Genomic DNA, 18183 nt, shown 5'->3' on the forward strand with positions numbered 1-18183 from the left:
CACCCGGTAAATATTTTTTTTAGATGGTATACATCAACTTTGCGTTAATAATTTTCCAGGTGCGATATTTGGGCCAAACTCATAATGCGGGAGTTAACACGACTGATAATAATGTGTTAATTACTGCATTGTGATAATATTTCTATCATATACAGGCATACCCCGGTTTAAGGACACTCACTTTAAGTACACTCGCGAGTAAGTACATCTCGCTCAATAGGCAAACGGCAGCTCACGCATGCGCCAGTCAACACGTCCTGAACAGCAATACCGGCTCCCTACCTGTACCAAAGGTGTGCACAAGCGGGGAAACTATAGAGCCTGTTACACATGCGTTATTTACATCAGTTATGCATGTATATGACGTTTGCAGTACAGTACATGCATCGATAAGTGGGAAAAGGTAGTGCTTCACTTTAAGTACATTTTCGCTTTACATACATGCTCCGGTCCCATTGCGTACGCTAATGTGGGGTATGCCTGTAGTAGGCTTCTGAAATATCTATTACAGAAGCTTATTATCAAAATAACATTAACCAGTTTGATGACTGTGGTTTCCAAGGTATACCATAGGCACCGAAGGGGTTAATACTTTTGATGTTTTATTTTTAAAGCAACACTACTTAACCCCGTTGGCCACCTTAGTGGATAGTCAAGCAGTGCCATACAATTCTTTTCTAAGCGCTATGGGAAAACAAGGGATTAATCCCTCCCACCAATCCCACAGGAGTCCTAACCATCCTTCCCGTGGCAACTACCCCCATCCTCCCAACCCCCCCCCCCCCCCCTCTAGACTAATGTGACTAATAGTGCTTTTGGGCATTGATTAAAAAAAATGTATAAAAAAAATACAACACAACTGTACAGTAAAAATACTTTCATTTTTGTTTTAACCATAAACCCATTTATTGTCACTGTGGCTATCAAGGCCATCTCAATGGGGGCCTAGATAGCCACATTGGCAATCAATGGTAAGCAGTAACAATATTACAATACATTACTTACCCGCCTTGACTACCTTAGTAACTAGTAAAGCATTGCTCATACCCCTAACAAAACAAAACAAAACAATATCCCCGTAGAGTAATGGCCAATAGGTCTATTTGCCAAATGAATACATCAAATACAACAAAGAAAGACATACAAAAAATATATACAAATACCATTAAAAAACTTAAATGGGAGTTTAGAGAGCCACATTATCAATCAATTAACACCCTAAATAAACCTCCACATCCTCAGGGGCGCCCACAGATCAATCCAATCATAAACCCCGCTAAAAAAAACAATTCTAGTTCGATGACACTTAAAGAATAAAACCACAAAAACCATACAAAAGAATGCCTGCCCGATGGCACACAAATAAACAAAATGTTAAAATCAGGTCAAATATATCCAGGTACGAGGGTCTTCTTCCAATCTGAATCTGAATCCATCCTGTGTGGATCCTCAACTTGACCCAAAGCAATGGTTCCACTGTTGATTGAACAGCAGTCTCTGTTTTTCAGCAGTAGTTCTTTTTTTCTTGATTTCTTTAAAAATATCTTCTTTCTTGTCTTCTTTTTTCATCCAGGATGTTGCATCGTCATCTTGTTTCTGTCTTCTGAGACTGGACATGCCTTATATAAGGCCTTTAGCATCAGAGAAGACTAGTCACATGGTACATCAACCAATCAGGTTGCTTGATGTACCTTGTGATCCCCTCACTTTTTGGATGACAGCTCAAGCAAAAGTGAAGGAATCACATGGTACACAAAGCAACCTGATTGGTTGATGTAATGTGATTCCTTTCCTTTTTTGTGCGGTCACCTTATTGCACCAAAAAATGGAAGGAATCACATGGTATATCAGACCCATCTCATAACATAGGAAGAAGAAAGACAATGAGGCAACATCCTGTATAAAAAAAGAAGATACTGTATCATAAAAAAAAATCAAGAAAATAAGAACTAATCACCGGCTATTCAATCAACGGAGGATCCATTGCTTCGGGTCAGGTTGAGGGTGCATCAACCTTCGGATGGATTTGGATTGGAAGAAGGCCATCAGCCTGGATCTATTTGACCTGATTTTCACTTTTTGTTTATTTTGTGTCATCCCGAATGGATTTTTTGCCCTGATTGTTTTTTGTTGTTTATTTTAATGCCATTGGGCAGGGATTATTTTGTGTGGTTTTTGTCTTTTTATTTTTTGAAGGGCCATTGGGCTATGATGTGTTTTTTTTTTGTTTAATGGTTTGGCATCGACTTGTTATTGGATTAATTTGCAGGTGCTCCTGAGGATGAAGAGGACATCCTTCATCCCAGCAGGGGTAAGTAATATATTTATTTATTTAGGGTCTACATTGATTGCCAATGTGGCTATCTAGGCCACTGTTGATGACCTATGTAGCCAGACTGACAATGGATTTAATGGCTTAGTTTTGAATATGTGTTTATTTATTGTCATGGAACAAGTAAGCCCATTTTTGCTCTCACTGTTCACCCCCCCCCCTTTGTTTGCAGCTTCTGCCTGTCAGTTTCTTATTTTCAGCTGCATGTAGATTGCACACACATACACTGTGCCTGTGTGATATGTTACAATGTTGCATTCTCTGCCTCTGGGCATGTAATCAGTGAGTTGCTACAGCAGCCTCTGAGATCTCTCCTAGAATTTGCTATTCTGCTCTCCCCCCTGTTTGGCTGACAGATAGTCTGTCCCAAGACTATTCCTTTTACCCAGATTCCCCTACGCTTCCTTTTCATTCCAGACTTAGCTGAGTGAGTACCTTCCTGTCACACTCCCATGGCAATGCCATCTATTTCTACCTGCTCCTTACTACAAACTCACAACTACACAACATCCACAAGAACCTGTATTCACTGCTGCTTTTCCAATAAAGTGAAGGAAATATTATAGGACTTGGTGTAATTTGGAAAGGGGGCTGAGTTAAGCTATCTGGGGCTATTCACACATCACATGTGACCCTGGCTTCAGAATAGTAGAAAGAGGACTGTGCTTTGGGGACACAGACAGGAGCTGCTACTCACAACCTTTATGCTAAAGAAACAAACAAGCAGCTTACACAGCAAATAACAGCAGTCTCTCACCACCACAGTACAAGCATACTGCTCCACATTGCTACACAGAGCCATCAGCCTCTATACAGCAAACAGCTACAGCTTTATGCAAAGACAAGCAAGCAGCCTTACACTGCTAATAAAGAGCACAGACTTTCTATAGCAAAAGCCTTACAAACAAGCAAGCAGATTTACACTGCACACAGAGCCTGCAGCTCTCACACAAGGCACCAGCACTGCAGTCAGACAGTGCACTGTACACAGAACTTTGATTGCTCCTTTCTGTCTTTGAGTCCACCCTCTGCACAGCCTGACAGTGAGGAGCTACCATCTCACCTACCCCTGTGCCACGTTCCACGGCTAGCGCCACCAAGGGCCACGCCACCAGACACCGCCAGGAACCGGGTGAGAGTCACCGGACACCTGTAAGTACTGCTACCCCTACGCTTACCGCAGCAGGACACCTATCGGCACTATCTGAGGCAGTCATCCATCGCTGACCCAGGTAAACAGACCCACGCCACACGCACTGGCTAAAGGCCTACATACACCTACAGCATGGCAGAACTCAGATCTCCACCAGACACCACGCAGGAGAGTGACCACTCAGACATAGAGACCGCCGCACAACTGGCGCAGGCAGACGCAAGGCCTAAACGGATAGTCACACACACAAAAGGCCCGCGAAAAATATGAAGCTGACATTGAAGCGCACCGTGAAAAGTTAGAGAAGGCCTGGGAGGACACTGGTTGTGAAATATGTAACGTTGCAAGTACTAGCGATCAGGAGAAACAGATTAGGCAAGCTATAGGCCAATTGAGGTCAAGTCACAAACGCTACCAAATGCTGTCACAAACATATCTCGCCTACCTAAAAAGAATCAACACGGAGGAAAGCCACAGCGAACATGACCAGCAGGGGGCAACTGACCTGGAGCGCGACGGCTTCGTGCAGACCACTATCACTGAGGCCGAAGACCAGAGAAAAGACCTTTTGCTGGAAACTGCATCACAGTGATCCAGCACATCCAGGCATTCATCGAGGTCAGCAAGATCAGCGCAATCTAACGCGTCCAGCGCAAGCGGAAACGCTACCAAGGCACGAGCCACCGCAGAGGCCACACGTGCCAGGTCCGAATATAGTCAGAAAGAGGCAGCCGTGAGGGCAGAGAGAGCGCGCATAGAAAAGGAGGAGCAGAACGCCATTGCCGTTGCCGCAGTCAATGCCACCGCAGCCACTGCCACCGCCGCTGCAGCCACCGCCGCCGCCGCCGAGCGAAGGAAAGCCGAATTTGATGCGGAACTAGAGGCCCTAAATCAAGAGAGGGAAGCCGCCGCCATAGCCCAAGCTGAAGTTTTAGAAGCAGCTGCGAGACAGGATGGCGGGGAGCAACCGTACAGATACATAGCCTCAGAGGACCCAGTCCAACGCACAGAAGATTATGTGAGGAGCCTCTTCAGTGTAAACACCAGCGCGCCATCTCAACATGACGGGAGTGACTCCACAGACACCGAAGACTTGCCGGGTCCACATGGAGAAGACGCTGTTCCTTCAAGGGTGCACGCTGCCTGGGATGGCCACAGCCGCGGCAGTGATCCACACGCCAGCGTGCACACGGATGCACTACAATCCAGGTACACCCACACGGGAAAACACAGTCCCTCACACTGACCAGCAGTCATCACGCATTTGCGCCAAGGAAGAGGCGACCGCAAGGACCCTCCTGGCAACTACCTCAGAATGCGACCAACATGCCGATGCCTCAGGCCTGGCAGACATGGGCAAGTACATGATCCGGCGTGACATAGTGCAAACAGGACTTACCAACTTTGACGACCGTCCTGAGAACTACCGAATGTGGAAGTTCACATTCAAGCACGCAATCAAGAGCCTGGACTTCTCAGCAAGGGAAGAGCTCAACCTGCTATCCAAATGGCTGGGGAAAGAATCCATGGAACACGCGAAGAGACTCGGGACGACAAACGCGAACCACCCCCAAGTAAGTGTTGACCTAGTATGGGAAAGGCTAGAAGAGTGCTACGGTAGCCCCGAAGCAGTCAAAGATGCACTCTTCAAGAGAGTCGACAGCTTTCCCAGGATTACAGTTAAAGGCTACTCGAAGTTACGAGAGCTCGGGGACCTGCTGCAAGAGCTGGAGTTTGCAAGATAAGACCATTCCTTAACAGGTCTCAACGTCCTAGACTCAGCTCGTGGAGTGAGACCCATCTTGGAGAAGCTACCTTACAACCTCCAAGAAAGATGGATTTCACAAGGCTCCAAATACAAAAGGGAGAAGCAAGATGCCTTCCCTCCCTTCTCATTCTTCTTGAGCTTCATCCGAGGACAAGGAACGATCCCAGTTTCATCTTGGGTGCGCAGACCACACACAGTGCAAGCGACATGAGGAATGAGAGACCAGTGACGAGATACGGTAACACTCGAAAACCCATCTCGGTCCACAGGACGGACGTGTCCCCCACGACGCAATCAACTTCCGACCAATCGGTTGCCAGAGACGAGAAACCAAGGGACCCAAACAGGGAATGTCCCATACACAAGAAAAACAAAAATTAGGTAGCACTAAATATCAAGAAAATGTGTGACCAATATATAACTAATCTACAATGCTATGTGAAAATGGCCTATAATCTACAATAAAAAAAGAGAAATATAGGCGGCTGCCTGTGATATAACTCTGACCCCCAGGTCAGAGAAACAACATGTGAAAAAAGGTGTTATATCTCTGGCGCCCTGCACATATAAATTATGTGACAAAAAGGATATATACAACCGGGACTGGTAACTGTATCAGATTCAGGGATTTACTCCAAATCGATGAGTGGGTCATACATGAAATGAAAACAGATAAAAGCACATAGCGTAATATTGTATGATAAATTCAAGACATAAAACAATACAACTAATAAAAAAAAAAAATAATAATAAATATAAATATTTAAAATTAATAATAAGGACAAAAATTAAAACAAAAAACTAAAAACAAAATGCTGAGATGAACAATAGGTGACTGATACAAAAATGACACATTTAATGAACAATACAGAGTATGGACATAAACATATATTAAAATAGGTAGTAATATGGAACGGGTCCGCTGGTAGATCTGCTGCTGTAGCTGAAATAACCACATACCGGACGTAAAGTGGTAACGAGCTGTGGATATTTAGAGAGTATCCCCTCTCATCTCTGGCTTGTCAGCTCCTGGCGTCTCTCCTTTGCATCGGCTGCTGCTTCCAGATGGAACTCCCCCCCGATCTCGCAAGGTCAGACCTCTAGTGCGTGATCAGCTTGGGAATGTTGAACTGCAATCGCAGATTCGCCTTGAACCTGCCCGGCTAGGCGTGCAGAAGGTGGTAGCAGATTCGCTATGCTCCGATCAACAGGAGGATTAGACAGTGTAGTGCGGTCATCGGCAGTAGTCGGCAGTAGTCAGCAGTAGGGCCAGCAGGACCCACCCTATGCGTTTAGGAAGACACAGCTTCCTTCCTCAGGGGTATAACGATAATGATCAGGTCCCTGTGAGACCACATATTTATAGTTCAAATTAAAAGGTACAGTACACCTGTTGGTACTCTCAGACATGCGCAGTGATGGTATTCAAAGCTGCTTGGTATCTCAGCAAAAACAAATTAACACATGACAAATAACATACAATTAGACACACAGTGAAATCAACATCAAAGGATGAACTGTATATAGACACTAACGAATTACAGTATGTGTCAAAGATATCATATCTAACAACAATATTACATGTGCAGAGCGCCAGCGACAATAAACTGAATGCTATCACATGAATGTGTATATATTTATATATAACTAAATTGTGAAAAATATATATATAAGCATAAATATACTTATAAACATGATATGAATATAAAATGTGTGAAGTGCTAGTGAATAAATATAGATGGTAATTATATTCATTGAACATTCATTAATAATGTGTATAATAGAATTGAGACTAAAGAGAAGCAATAGAAGATGATCTAATAGGATCTGAGATTCTAATAGCCAAAATACAGTCCAAAATGTACAACATGCAAGATGTATGATTGATACATAACTAAACCACAAGTAATTAGATTACACATGTGTGTTCCTCGGGTGTGATAGTAATACAGTAAATAATTAAAATAGACTATGACTTAATAATCAATGGGGGTTTCTTCTGTCCCATAGGGAACAGGTGGGCGAGTGTATATATGATGTAAATTGGGCTAAAATGTGAATGATTCCATAGTGTGCAAATATAAAAACAATTGATAATGACTAAATGTATAGTGTGACTAGTGATGTGGATAGTGAACAATAAACCTAATAATAGTGGATGTAAATAATGATGAATGTAATGATGTAATTAATAAATAATAAAAAATAATAATAAATAATTGTGTATTAAAAAAGAAAGAAGAATTTATGTGTTGTATTTCGTATAGTGTAATGTGCAATCAGCAATAGTATGGATGGATGTGGAAAAACAAACTAGAGGTGCCTCTACTTGCCCACCAAGAAGGATTTGAGATCAAACTCAGTATTGAGACCTAAAGGCGCTAGTGTACGAAGCTCGTAAATCCAGAAGGATTCTCGCCTCCCCAGAAGGCCTGTAATATTTCCTCCACGCCAATGAGGCGTGAGGGCTTCTATGGCCATACATTTAAGACCTGTAGGATCTTTTCCGTGCACTTGAAGAAAATGACTAGACACGCTGTGTGTAATCAAACCTTTTTTGATATTATAGATGTGTTCATATAGTCGACGTTTGATAGACCTCGTGGTCATACCCACATACTGCAGACCACAAGGACATTCAAGGAGATATAGAACGTTAATACTATTGCAAGTAATGTGTTGTTTAATATAGTAAGTTCTGGATGTAATTATAGAAGAAAAATAAGTACTTTTTGAACTGTATCTACAGGCTGTGCAGGTGTTGCAAATGTGATATCCCTTACAGGTAGTGTTAGTACGACGCAAAGATCGCGTCAAGGGGCAACTTGGAGCCAATTTTTGTCCTATATTTGGTGCTTTGGTGAATATGATTTTTGGATTAATGGGTAACATGTCAACCAGTTCTTTGTCCTTTCTTAAAATGGGCCAATATTTGCGAAAAGTCTTCCTTATAGCCGGAGCCATTTGGTTATATTGAGTAATGAACGATACATCTGAGATTATTTCTGATTTTTTCTGTTTATATTTTAGAAGGGTGGTTCTATCCATTAATTCCACCTCAGATATGATCTGATCTAATTTATCAGGCGGATATTTTCTATTTGTAAATTTATGTTTTAGATCTTGTGCTTGTGTGTTAAATATTTCAGGAGTGGAGCTGTTCCGTTTTAGTCTGATAAACTGCCCTTTTGGTATGTTATTAATCCAGGGTGGGTTGTGGTGACTATTGGCATGTAAATAATTGTTTGCTTGTACTGTTTTAAAAAAACGTTTTAGTATGTATAAAATTGTCTTTAATGAAAATAACTAAATCCAAAAATTCTATAGAGTTGTTGCTTGAAGTAAAAGTAAATTTTAAATTATACGTGTTGTCATTCATATACTGTTTGAATAATTCTAGCTGTTGTAAAGAACCAGACCAAATAAAAAAATGTCATCAATGTAGCACCGCCAGAGTACCAGGTCTGCCCCAAAGGGGCAGCTTGACCAGATTAATTTATTTTCCCAACTGGCCATAAATAAGTTAGCGTAACTTGGTGCAAACCTGGTGCCCATGGCGGTGCCACATACCTGTAAATAATATGAATTATTAAAATTAAAATAATTGTGTGAAAGAATGAATTGAATACCTGAAATTAAAAATGATTTGAATGTGGTGGAAACTGAAGGGTCATTGTCTAATATCTGATGTATGCATCACAACCTTGTGCATGGTCGATGACCGTATATAATGAAGTAACATCAGCTGTTACTAAATAATAATGTGGTAACCATTGAATGTCATTGAGGGTCTGCAGCATGTGGGTAGTGTCCCTGAGATATGATGGGAGCTTAATGACATATGGTTGTAGATGGTGATCTATGAATTGAGACAGTTGTGAGGTGAGCGACTGGATACCCGATATAATTGGACGACCAGGTGGTTGGTGTAAATTTTTGTGGATTTTGGGTATTATATAAAAAATTGGAATTATGGGATATTGATTATAAAGAAATTCGAATTCTTGTTTGGTAAGAATTTGTTGGTCTAGACCTATATTTAGAAAATTAAACAATTGTTGTTGATAATTGGCAGTGGGATTGGCATACACAAGAAGCCACACCCACTTAACAGGTGCTTCAGGTTCAGGATGAAGTCCTTAGAGGAACGCAAGAAGTTACTCGGAGAATTCGGAGTCTGCTTCAGGTGCTGCGATTCCACGACTCACCTAGCCAAAGACTGTAAAGAGGCCATCAAATGTGCAGTGTGCAAAAGTGACAAGCACGTAACATCTCTACATCCAGAGGCGCTGACACTCCACCAACTCAACAACCCATCCACCATAGCGGAGCATGGCGGGGAGGAAGGAGAGCCAACATCTGTCACGTCTCAGTGCACCGACGTTTGCAGAAAAGGAAGTGACAAAATATCCTGCTCCAAAATATGCCTTGTCGCAGTGCACCCCCAGGGACAACCTGAGAGGGCTATCCGGATTTATGCAATCCTCGACGATCAAAGTAACAGATCATTGGCGAAGACGGAATTCTTCAACTTCTTCAACTCAGAACCTGTGCAGGGTCAACTGAAACAACAGGGAGAAGAGCAAGCGGCTACTTTATACGTTCAGTGGATAACAGAGTGAAGATAGCTCTCCCCACACATCAAGTGCAACTACATGGCTGCAAACAGGGACGAGATTCCCACACCAGACGTGGCACACCATCACCCACACCTCAGAGGAGTAGCCAACTACATCCCGCCGGTAGAACAAGGCACCAAGATCTTGCCGCTGCTCGGTAGGGACATCTTGAGGGTGCACAAAGTGCGTAAACAGCGCAACGGACCCCACAACGCCCCATTCGCCCAGAGACTTGACCTAGGATGTGTGATAGTGGGCAACGTGTGCACTGACAAAGGGCACGGACCAGATTATGTTGACACCCGCAGAACAGCGATAACAGAATGTGGACACACATCCCTCTCCGAAACATGTCTTGGCCATCTCCAAGTGACAGGAGAGCCGAGTGAGGAGAAGGGACAAGGTCATACCCCTGAGATCAACAAAAACATCTTCACATCAGGGGGATGTGACAATGGCCTAGGATGCTTAGTAGTCCAGACAACTAAGGATGACAAGGCGACTCCACCGAAGGAAGAAAGTAACCTCCTGAAGGTGGCCAACAAAGGGATCGTCCAAAGGAAAGGAAACAATCGGTCGATCTTCCTGCGAGCAATGGCACAGCTGAGACATACAGCCATCCCCCTCCGAAGAATACCAAAGTGGCAAAGCAGCCAACCGCCACAGCTGGCATAGCCGCAAAAGATTGCGCCATGCAGGTGAAACTACAGGGGCAAAAAGACTGTCCTCTCGCACGCCTAAAAAGAGACAGTCACAGAGACATTTCACAAAAGGATTTACAAGGACAAAAGAGACTGTTCTTCGTCATGTCCAGGGAGAAAACAACCTCCTGAGGGCAGTTAACAAAGAGACACAAAGGCGTATCACCAAAATACGTGGAGACGTTCTCGTGCAAGAGGAATGCACCGATGACTTAGGGTGCATAGCGTTCCAGACAACAAGAAATGACCACACTATACCCAGACTTGACCTATGTGGCACAGTATCAGCGGTAGAACTGGCAGAACTCATCAAAAACGAAATGGACTGCAAACCAGATGCTGTCAGGCTCTACACAGATAGCAAGGTGGTACTGGGTTGCATAGGCAACGAGAGGGGAGGATTCTACGCATATGTGGCCAACCGCGTAGAAAGAATTAGGAAGCCAACTCAACCAGAACAATGGTACCATGTACCCACAGACCAAAATCCTGCAGACCATGCAACCAGATCAGTGTCCGCAGCGCAACTCCAGAACACATCGTGGCTCACAGCTGACGACTTTGAACTTGTGGATCCAGAGGAGGACATGGAGACAAGGCCCCAAGTATCCGTGTTACTCACGAGTATACAGCCCAGAAACGCCCTGAGAAGATTCTTTGCCATCAGAGGACCAATCAGACAAATACGCAAGACCAGCTTGTCAAAATGTTACAGCTTCATCTTTCAGACAGTTAACTGCTCAGGGAAAGACATACACTTATTTGCTTTTATGTTTGGAGAACTCATCTTTTCTTTGACTTTTTACTTGACTTCACAGTATGTTTCTCAAACTGACAGATAATAAATATTTATTACATGATATATAGCTGTTATATTTTTCTCTAGATAAATTGAAACGCTGTATTTGGAACATACAGGATTAAAGACAACATGACCATACAGTACAAGTGTTTTCCACAAAGGGGCGCTGTTGTCACATCAATTCCTATTCTCTAATTTGGATTTTTTCATTGATAACCACAATAATCCTTCCATTTCACTGCAATACTACAACAAAATGTAAACTCGCTTTTCTTTATTCTGTTTTTATACTTTATATCATACGACATTTTCTGTTTATAAACTGCTCTAATATGATTGTATATTTTACGGAAGTAATAATTGCTTTGGTATACAAACAACATTTTAGCAAGTACACGCTGCTAAGGTACTTATATGAGATGCGAAACTGCACAATATTAAGCAATGTGAAATATTTTGGTTGACTGCAAAGTTAAAAAGCTTTCATGTTGGCAGAAAGAAGCTGGTGTTGGATGATCTTGGAAGTAAAACTATTTGGTGAATTGGTAAACGGTACAAAATTGATCTTATTATGAGTTGATTCATTTTGGTTCACTTTCTATGAAATCACCTACTACATTGTTTACACTGTAATCTCTTTGGTCTCTATTTAACATGGAGTTCCATTCCACTCAAATAAAAGGGATTCAATTTTTTCTCCAGCATGGGGAAGATATCTTCACAGAATATTACAGAGCGGCTTTTATCGTTGAACATTTTTATTACGTTTTCTATAACAACAAAACATATTTCAACAAGACCACAAAATACCAGTTTACAGTGATTACAATATTCCTTTATATTTTACAGTGCACTAAACCAGCACATTATATATTAAACTTACATATACTTTAGACAATAACAAACAAAAACCTAAATTAAATTTTAAATTGATGAGTCAGTCCTATCTGCATTGCATCATGGATTTGTATTTCAATCTGTACCTCTTCCCCCTTATCCACAGTTCCATTTGTTGTTTCTTTGCTATACTGTAGGTGCTAATCTTATCTAAGGATAACAGACATTAGATGTTTTATTATTTTCCCTCCTCATCACCTTCTGGGCCTCTCTCGTATCAGACTTCTTAGTAAATACCATGACGTTTGGCCAAACGCCTGCATCACAACCCCTTTGTCCCTCTCTGGTAACATTTCAATAAAGGGATCCCATTTTTTGAATAGTGCTTACTGAGGCTTTTAAATCAGGGATTACTACGACACTTCCCTTGTTTCTTACTTTATTCTGTTATGCTGGTTATATTTGCATATCTATAATTTTAAGTGAGCATAATGAGATGAATAGATCACAGCATGCCTCAAAAAAGTGACTTGAACAAAAGGGTGTATCCTCTTTCTGTAGCTCAGTACAGTGGGTTTGGGCAATATTGAAGGATCAATGGGTACTCAATCATGGGGTAAATTACAATAGCTAATATGGCTTGTTAATGGACTTTTGAATAGCTGTTAACTAATAATAGTGGTAAGCACACTTTAGGACTCTTTAACTAGTTTATTAGTGGAGCCAGAATGGAAAAATAATATAGATTGGGCTAGATTCAGTCATATTATTTAAGGTCACTCTTTGAAAGTTTTTGTCACTGGTGGGGAAATGCAGTATCAGCAAATGGGTGCAATGTGTGTCACATAGAGGGTGAAGTGTGTGTCATTATGGAGGCTGCAGTGTGTGTCATCATGGATGGTGCAGTGTGTGTCATTATGACGGTGGGGGTAGCCAGCCTTCATAATAAAGGTGAAGCCCGGCTAGCTACGCCTAAAACCGTGGGTCCAATGGACAATGTGTGTGTTTTGACCTTCTATGTGTTTTAGCTACGGAACTGGGACTTCGGGAGCAGGACTTTAATAGTTGATACTGTAGGGCAAGAAGGGTTAAAATGTGTATAGAATGTTTTGGGACAAAGTTAGCGGTTGTCCCATAATTTTACCCACAGATCGCGTCTGATTTGCGGGTTCATGTAAGCATTATGATCCCGTTATGTATCCCTATTAATATTGCCCAGCCAGCTAGTTATTGAAACTTGGTATTAAAACTTGGCAAACAAAAAGCCAAGTTTTATCATCCAAATCCCCGTGCCCAGGTTAGAGAAAGAAATGTGTTTTAAAATGTGTATTCATCTCTATGGAGGCAGTCCTGGTAACTTGATTAGCCGAGATGCCAACATAGAGATAGTGGATCAAAGGGGAGGATGGGAGTAGCAAAGTGTCGGGCCATCTGGTTGAGCAGGGAAGGTCGAGAACCATGTCCAGAGACAAAGGCTCCCTGTGTGGGGAGACTCTTTATTCGCCAGACGCTGTGGAGCCTACCCAGCGGGAGGTAGGGGACTGGCAAGGGGACGCCATTGCTCATGGGCACGGTTTCCATTTACTAGTTCAAATTTCCCACTCGCCAGCTACCTGAGCCCCTCGATATGCCCCCTCCTCTGATGGGGGCAACAAGCCAAGCCTCCCGTTTGTCAGTGGTGGTTGCACTACGATCCATGCACCGGCAGTCCCTGTTCAATGTTAGACATAGGACACAGAGGTCTATGTAAGGGGACTGTCCGATCAGAGAACCAGACCATCTTCATTATTCCTATACTTGGTCTGGTGAAGCAGAGGCGGGCTTTTCAAAGGTGCTTTGCTCGCAATAGCAAAGTGTCACGGGAGACCAGTACTTTTACACCGAAACCACTAGGATCGCTAGCACCAGACAGGACAAAGTTGTTGAATAAAATGGGGTTTATTCTGTCACGCCAGCAGACAAAACAAAGAAGTACAAAACAAGATACAATACCAAATGGGGGCCTGGAGAGTAGACTCCAGCCTTGCTAGGTGCAGAGGCCTGCTTCAAGAAGGCTTGCCCTGTCTGCTTCTCATCCAGGATATCAGAGGGCTGATCACACAGCAGAGCCCCTGACATGTATCTCCAGCTTGTCACTGTAAATATCCAAACTCCTTTTCAGAATGTCTCTCAGTCTCTCATTCTCTCAGATGGTCCTGTGAGGGAATCTTTACACTCCTTCCCAGAGTGTCTCTCCCTCTGTTAGTCTCTCTCAGGTACTGTACATCTGATTCTCTGATCAGCAGCACCCCTTATATATTCCTCTGTTGCTATTCTTTACAGGGGAGAGGCTGATGGCCAATCAGAGCAAACCTGATTGTCCACTCTTTCACACCATTGGCTCAATTTATCTGCAGAAACCTCAGCTGATTAAATCAGAGTCCCCTCCATACAAATATAACTCACATGCAAATATCATTACAAGTCTGCTATCTTAGAAAGTACATACAGTCACATAATCCAATTAACAATTTACAGGGCTGCCTCCCAAAATACATCACCGTGCTTACACATAGATCACAAAACACTCATACATAGTGCATTATGCATTCCCTGTTCTCCCCCAGATATTAAATACATTTGGTTGCAATTCGCCTTACATAGGTGGCCAAGTTACATAGATTTAGGGGTAGCTATCTGGGCTTCATCCCAGTTTTGTGATGCTAGCAAGCCATACCGTCACACAAAGCACTAGGCATTGAGGTGCCAGAGAAGCCTAGCCAAGCTGAGGACAAGTTCTAGGGACGCGGCCAAGTTCTGATAATAAAGACCTGGTCAGCAGGGTAAGCCAGGTATCTATCCCGTAGATAGTACATGGTGTTCCTGGATGTGGAGGGGATAGGGTAAGCCTTCCTGAAGACTAGTGAGGTTAGAGACTCCCCCCAAAGCCCCAGTTGTGGTGTGTTCCCTTGTTTTTGTGTTACATTGTATGCCTGCTGGTTTTACCAGAATAAACCCCATTGTATTCCACTACCTTGTCCGGCCTATTGAATTGATCCCGGAAGGTAAAGGTATCTCCCGTTACAGTCATCATCAATGGTGCAGTGTGTCATCATGGAGGTTGCAGTGTGTCATTATGGAGGTTGCAGTACTTATGTGTCAACATGGAGGGTGCAGTGTATCATCATCGATGGTGCAGTGTGTGTCATCATGGTATAGTACTGTATGTCGTGATGCAGTGTGTGTCAACATGAAGGATGCAGTGTTTTTTGTTTCATGGAGGTTGCAGTGTGTGACGTCATGCGGTAGTGCAGTGAGAGGCATGGGGGAGTGCAGTGAGAGGCATAGGGGAGTGTTGTGAGAGGCATGGGGGAGTGCAGTGAGAGGCGTGGGGGAGTCAGTGAGAGGCATGGGGAGTCAGTGAGAGGCATGGGGAGTCAGTGAGAGGCATAGGGGAGTGCAGTGAGAGGCATGGGGGAGTGCAGTGAGAGGCATAGGGGAGTGCAGTGAGAGGCATGGGGGAGGCAGTGAGAGGCATGGGGGAGTACAGTGAGAGGCATAGGGGAGTGCAGTGAGAGGCAAGGGGGAGTGCAGTGAGAGGCATGGGGGAGTCAGTGAGAAGCATAGGGGAGTGCAGTGAGAGGCATGGTAGAGTGCAGTGAGAGGCATAGGGGAGTGCAGTGAGAGGCATGGGGGAGGCAGTGAGAGGCATGGGGGAGTGCAGTGAGAGGCATGGGGGAGGCAGTGAGAGGCATGGGGGAGGCAGTGAGAGGCATAGGGGAGTGCTGTGAGAGGCATGGGGGAGTGCAGTGAGAGGCATAGGGGAGTGCAGTGAGAGGCAGGGGGGAGTGCAGTGAGAGGCATGGGGGAGTCAGTGAGAGGCATGGGGGAGTCAGTGAGAGGCATGGGGAGTCAGTGAGAGGCATGGGGAGCACAGTGAGAGGCGTGGGGGAGTCAGTGAGAGGCATGGGGAGTCAGTGAGAGGCATGGGGAGTCAGTGAGAGGCATGGGGGAGTCAGTGAGAGGCGTGGGGAGTCAGTGAGAGGCATGGGGAGCACAGTGAGAGGCATGGGGAGCACAGTGAGAGGCATGGGGGAGTCAGCGAGAGGCATGGGGAGTCAGTGAGAGGCATGGGGAGTCAGTGAGAGGCATGGGGGAGGCAGTGAGAGGCATGGGGAGACAGTGAGAGGCATGGGGAGTCAGTGAGAGGCATGGGGAGCACAGTGAGAGGCATGGGGGAGGCAGTGAGAGGCATGGGGAGTCAGTGAGAGGCATGGGGAGTCAGTGAGAGGCATGGGGAGTCAGTGAGAGGCATGGGGGAGGCAGTGAGAGGCATGGGGAGTCAGTGGGAGGCATGGGGGAGGCAGTGAGAGGCATGGGGAGCACAGTGAGAGGCATGGGGAGTCAGTGAGAGGCATGGGGGAGTCAGTGAGAGGCATGGGGAGTCAGTGAGAGGCATGGGGAGTCAGTGAGAGGCATGGGGAGCACAGTGAGAGGCATGGGGGAGTCAGTGAGAGGCATGGGGGAGTCAGTGAGAGGCATGGGGGAGCACAGTGAGAGGCATGGGGGAGTCAGTGAGAGGCATGGGGAGTCAGTGAGAGGCATGGGGGAGGCAGTGAGAGGCATGGGGGAGTCATTGAGAGGCATGGGGGAGTCAGTGAGAGGCATGGGGGAGTCAGTGAGAGGCATGCGGAGCACAGTGAGAGGCATGGGGAGTCAGTGAGAGGCATGGGGGAGTCAGTGAGAGGCATGGGGGAGTGCAGTGAGAGGTGTGGGGGAGTCAGTGAGAGGCATGGGGGGTCAGTGAGAGGCATGGGGAGTCAGTGAGAGGCATAGGGGAGTGCAGTGAGAGGCATGGGGGAGTGCAGTGAGAGGCATAGGGGAGTGCAGTGAGAGGCATGGGGGAGGCAGTGAGAGGCATGGGGGAGTGCAGTGAGAGGCATAGGGGAGTGCAGTGAGAGGCAAGGGGGAGTGCAGTGAGAGGCATGGGGGAGTCAGTGAGAAGCATAGGGGAGTGCAGTGAGAGGCATGGTAGAGTGCAGTGAGAGGCATAAGGGAGTGCAGTGAGAGGCATGGGGGAGGCAGTGAGAGGCATGGGGGAGTGCAGTGAGAGGCATGGGGGAGGCAGTGAGAGGCATGGGGGAGGCAGTGAGAGGCATAGGGGAGTGCTGTGAGAGGCATGGGGGAGTGCAGTGAGAGGCATAGGGGAGTGCAGTGAGAGGCATGGGGGAGTGCAGTGAGAGGCATGGGGGAGTCAGTGAGAGGCATGGGGAGTCAGTGAGAGGCATGGGGGAGCACAGTGAGAGGCATTTGGGAGTCAGTGAGAGGCATGGGGAGTCAGTGAGAGGCATGGGGGAGGCAGTGAGAGGCATGGGGGAGTCATTGAGAGGCATGGGGGAGTCAGTGAGAGGCATGGGGGAGTCAGTGAGAGGCATGCGGAGCACAGTGAGAGGCATGGGGAGTCAGTGAGAGGCATGGGGGAGTCAGTGAGAGGCATGGGGGAGTGCAGTGAGAGGTGTGGGGGAGTCAGTGAGAGGCATGGGGAGTCAGTGAGAGGCATGGGGAGTCAGTGAGAGGCATAGGGGAGTGCAGTGAGAGGCATGGGGGAGTGCAGTGAGAGGCAAGGGGGAGTGCAGTGAGAGGCATGGGGGAGTCAGTGAGAAGCATAGGGGAGTGCAGTGAGAGGCATGGTAGAGTGCAGTGAGAGGCATAGGGGAGTGCAGTGAGAGGCATGGGGGAGGCAGTGAGAGGCATGGGGGAGTGCAGTGAGAGGCATGGGGGAGGCAGTGAGAGGCATGGGGGAGGCAGTGAGAGGCATAGGGGAGTGCTGTGAGAGGCATGGGGGAGTGCAGTGAGAGGCATGGGGGAGTGCAGTGAGAGGCATGGGGGAGTGCAGTGAGAGGCATGGGGGAGTCAGTGAGAGGCATGGGGGAGTCAGTGAGAGGCATGGGGAGTCAGTGAGAGGCATGGGGAGCACAGTGAGAGGCGTGGG

General features: G+C 45.6%; 1 protein-coding gene across 2 annotated transcripts in view; it reads left to right on the plus strand.

Moving 5' to 3' along the window:
- Positions 1-18183, plus strand: part of DCHS2 (dachsous cadherin-related 2) — a 328465-nt gene that overhangs the window by 264627 nt on the left and 45655 nt on the right. The gene's annotated exons all lie outside the window — the stretch shown is intronic.

Source organism: Ascaphus truei, chromosome 1, assembly GCF_040206685.1.
Source record: "Ascaphus truei isolate aAscTru1 chromosome 1, aAscTru1.hap1, whole genome shotgun sequence".
NCBI classification, from domain to species: Eukaryota; Metazoa; Chordata; class Amphibia; order Anura; family Ascaphidae; genus Ascaphus; species Ascaphus truei.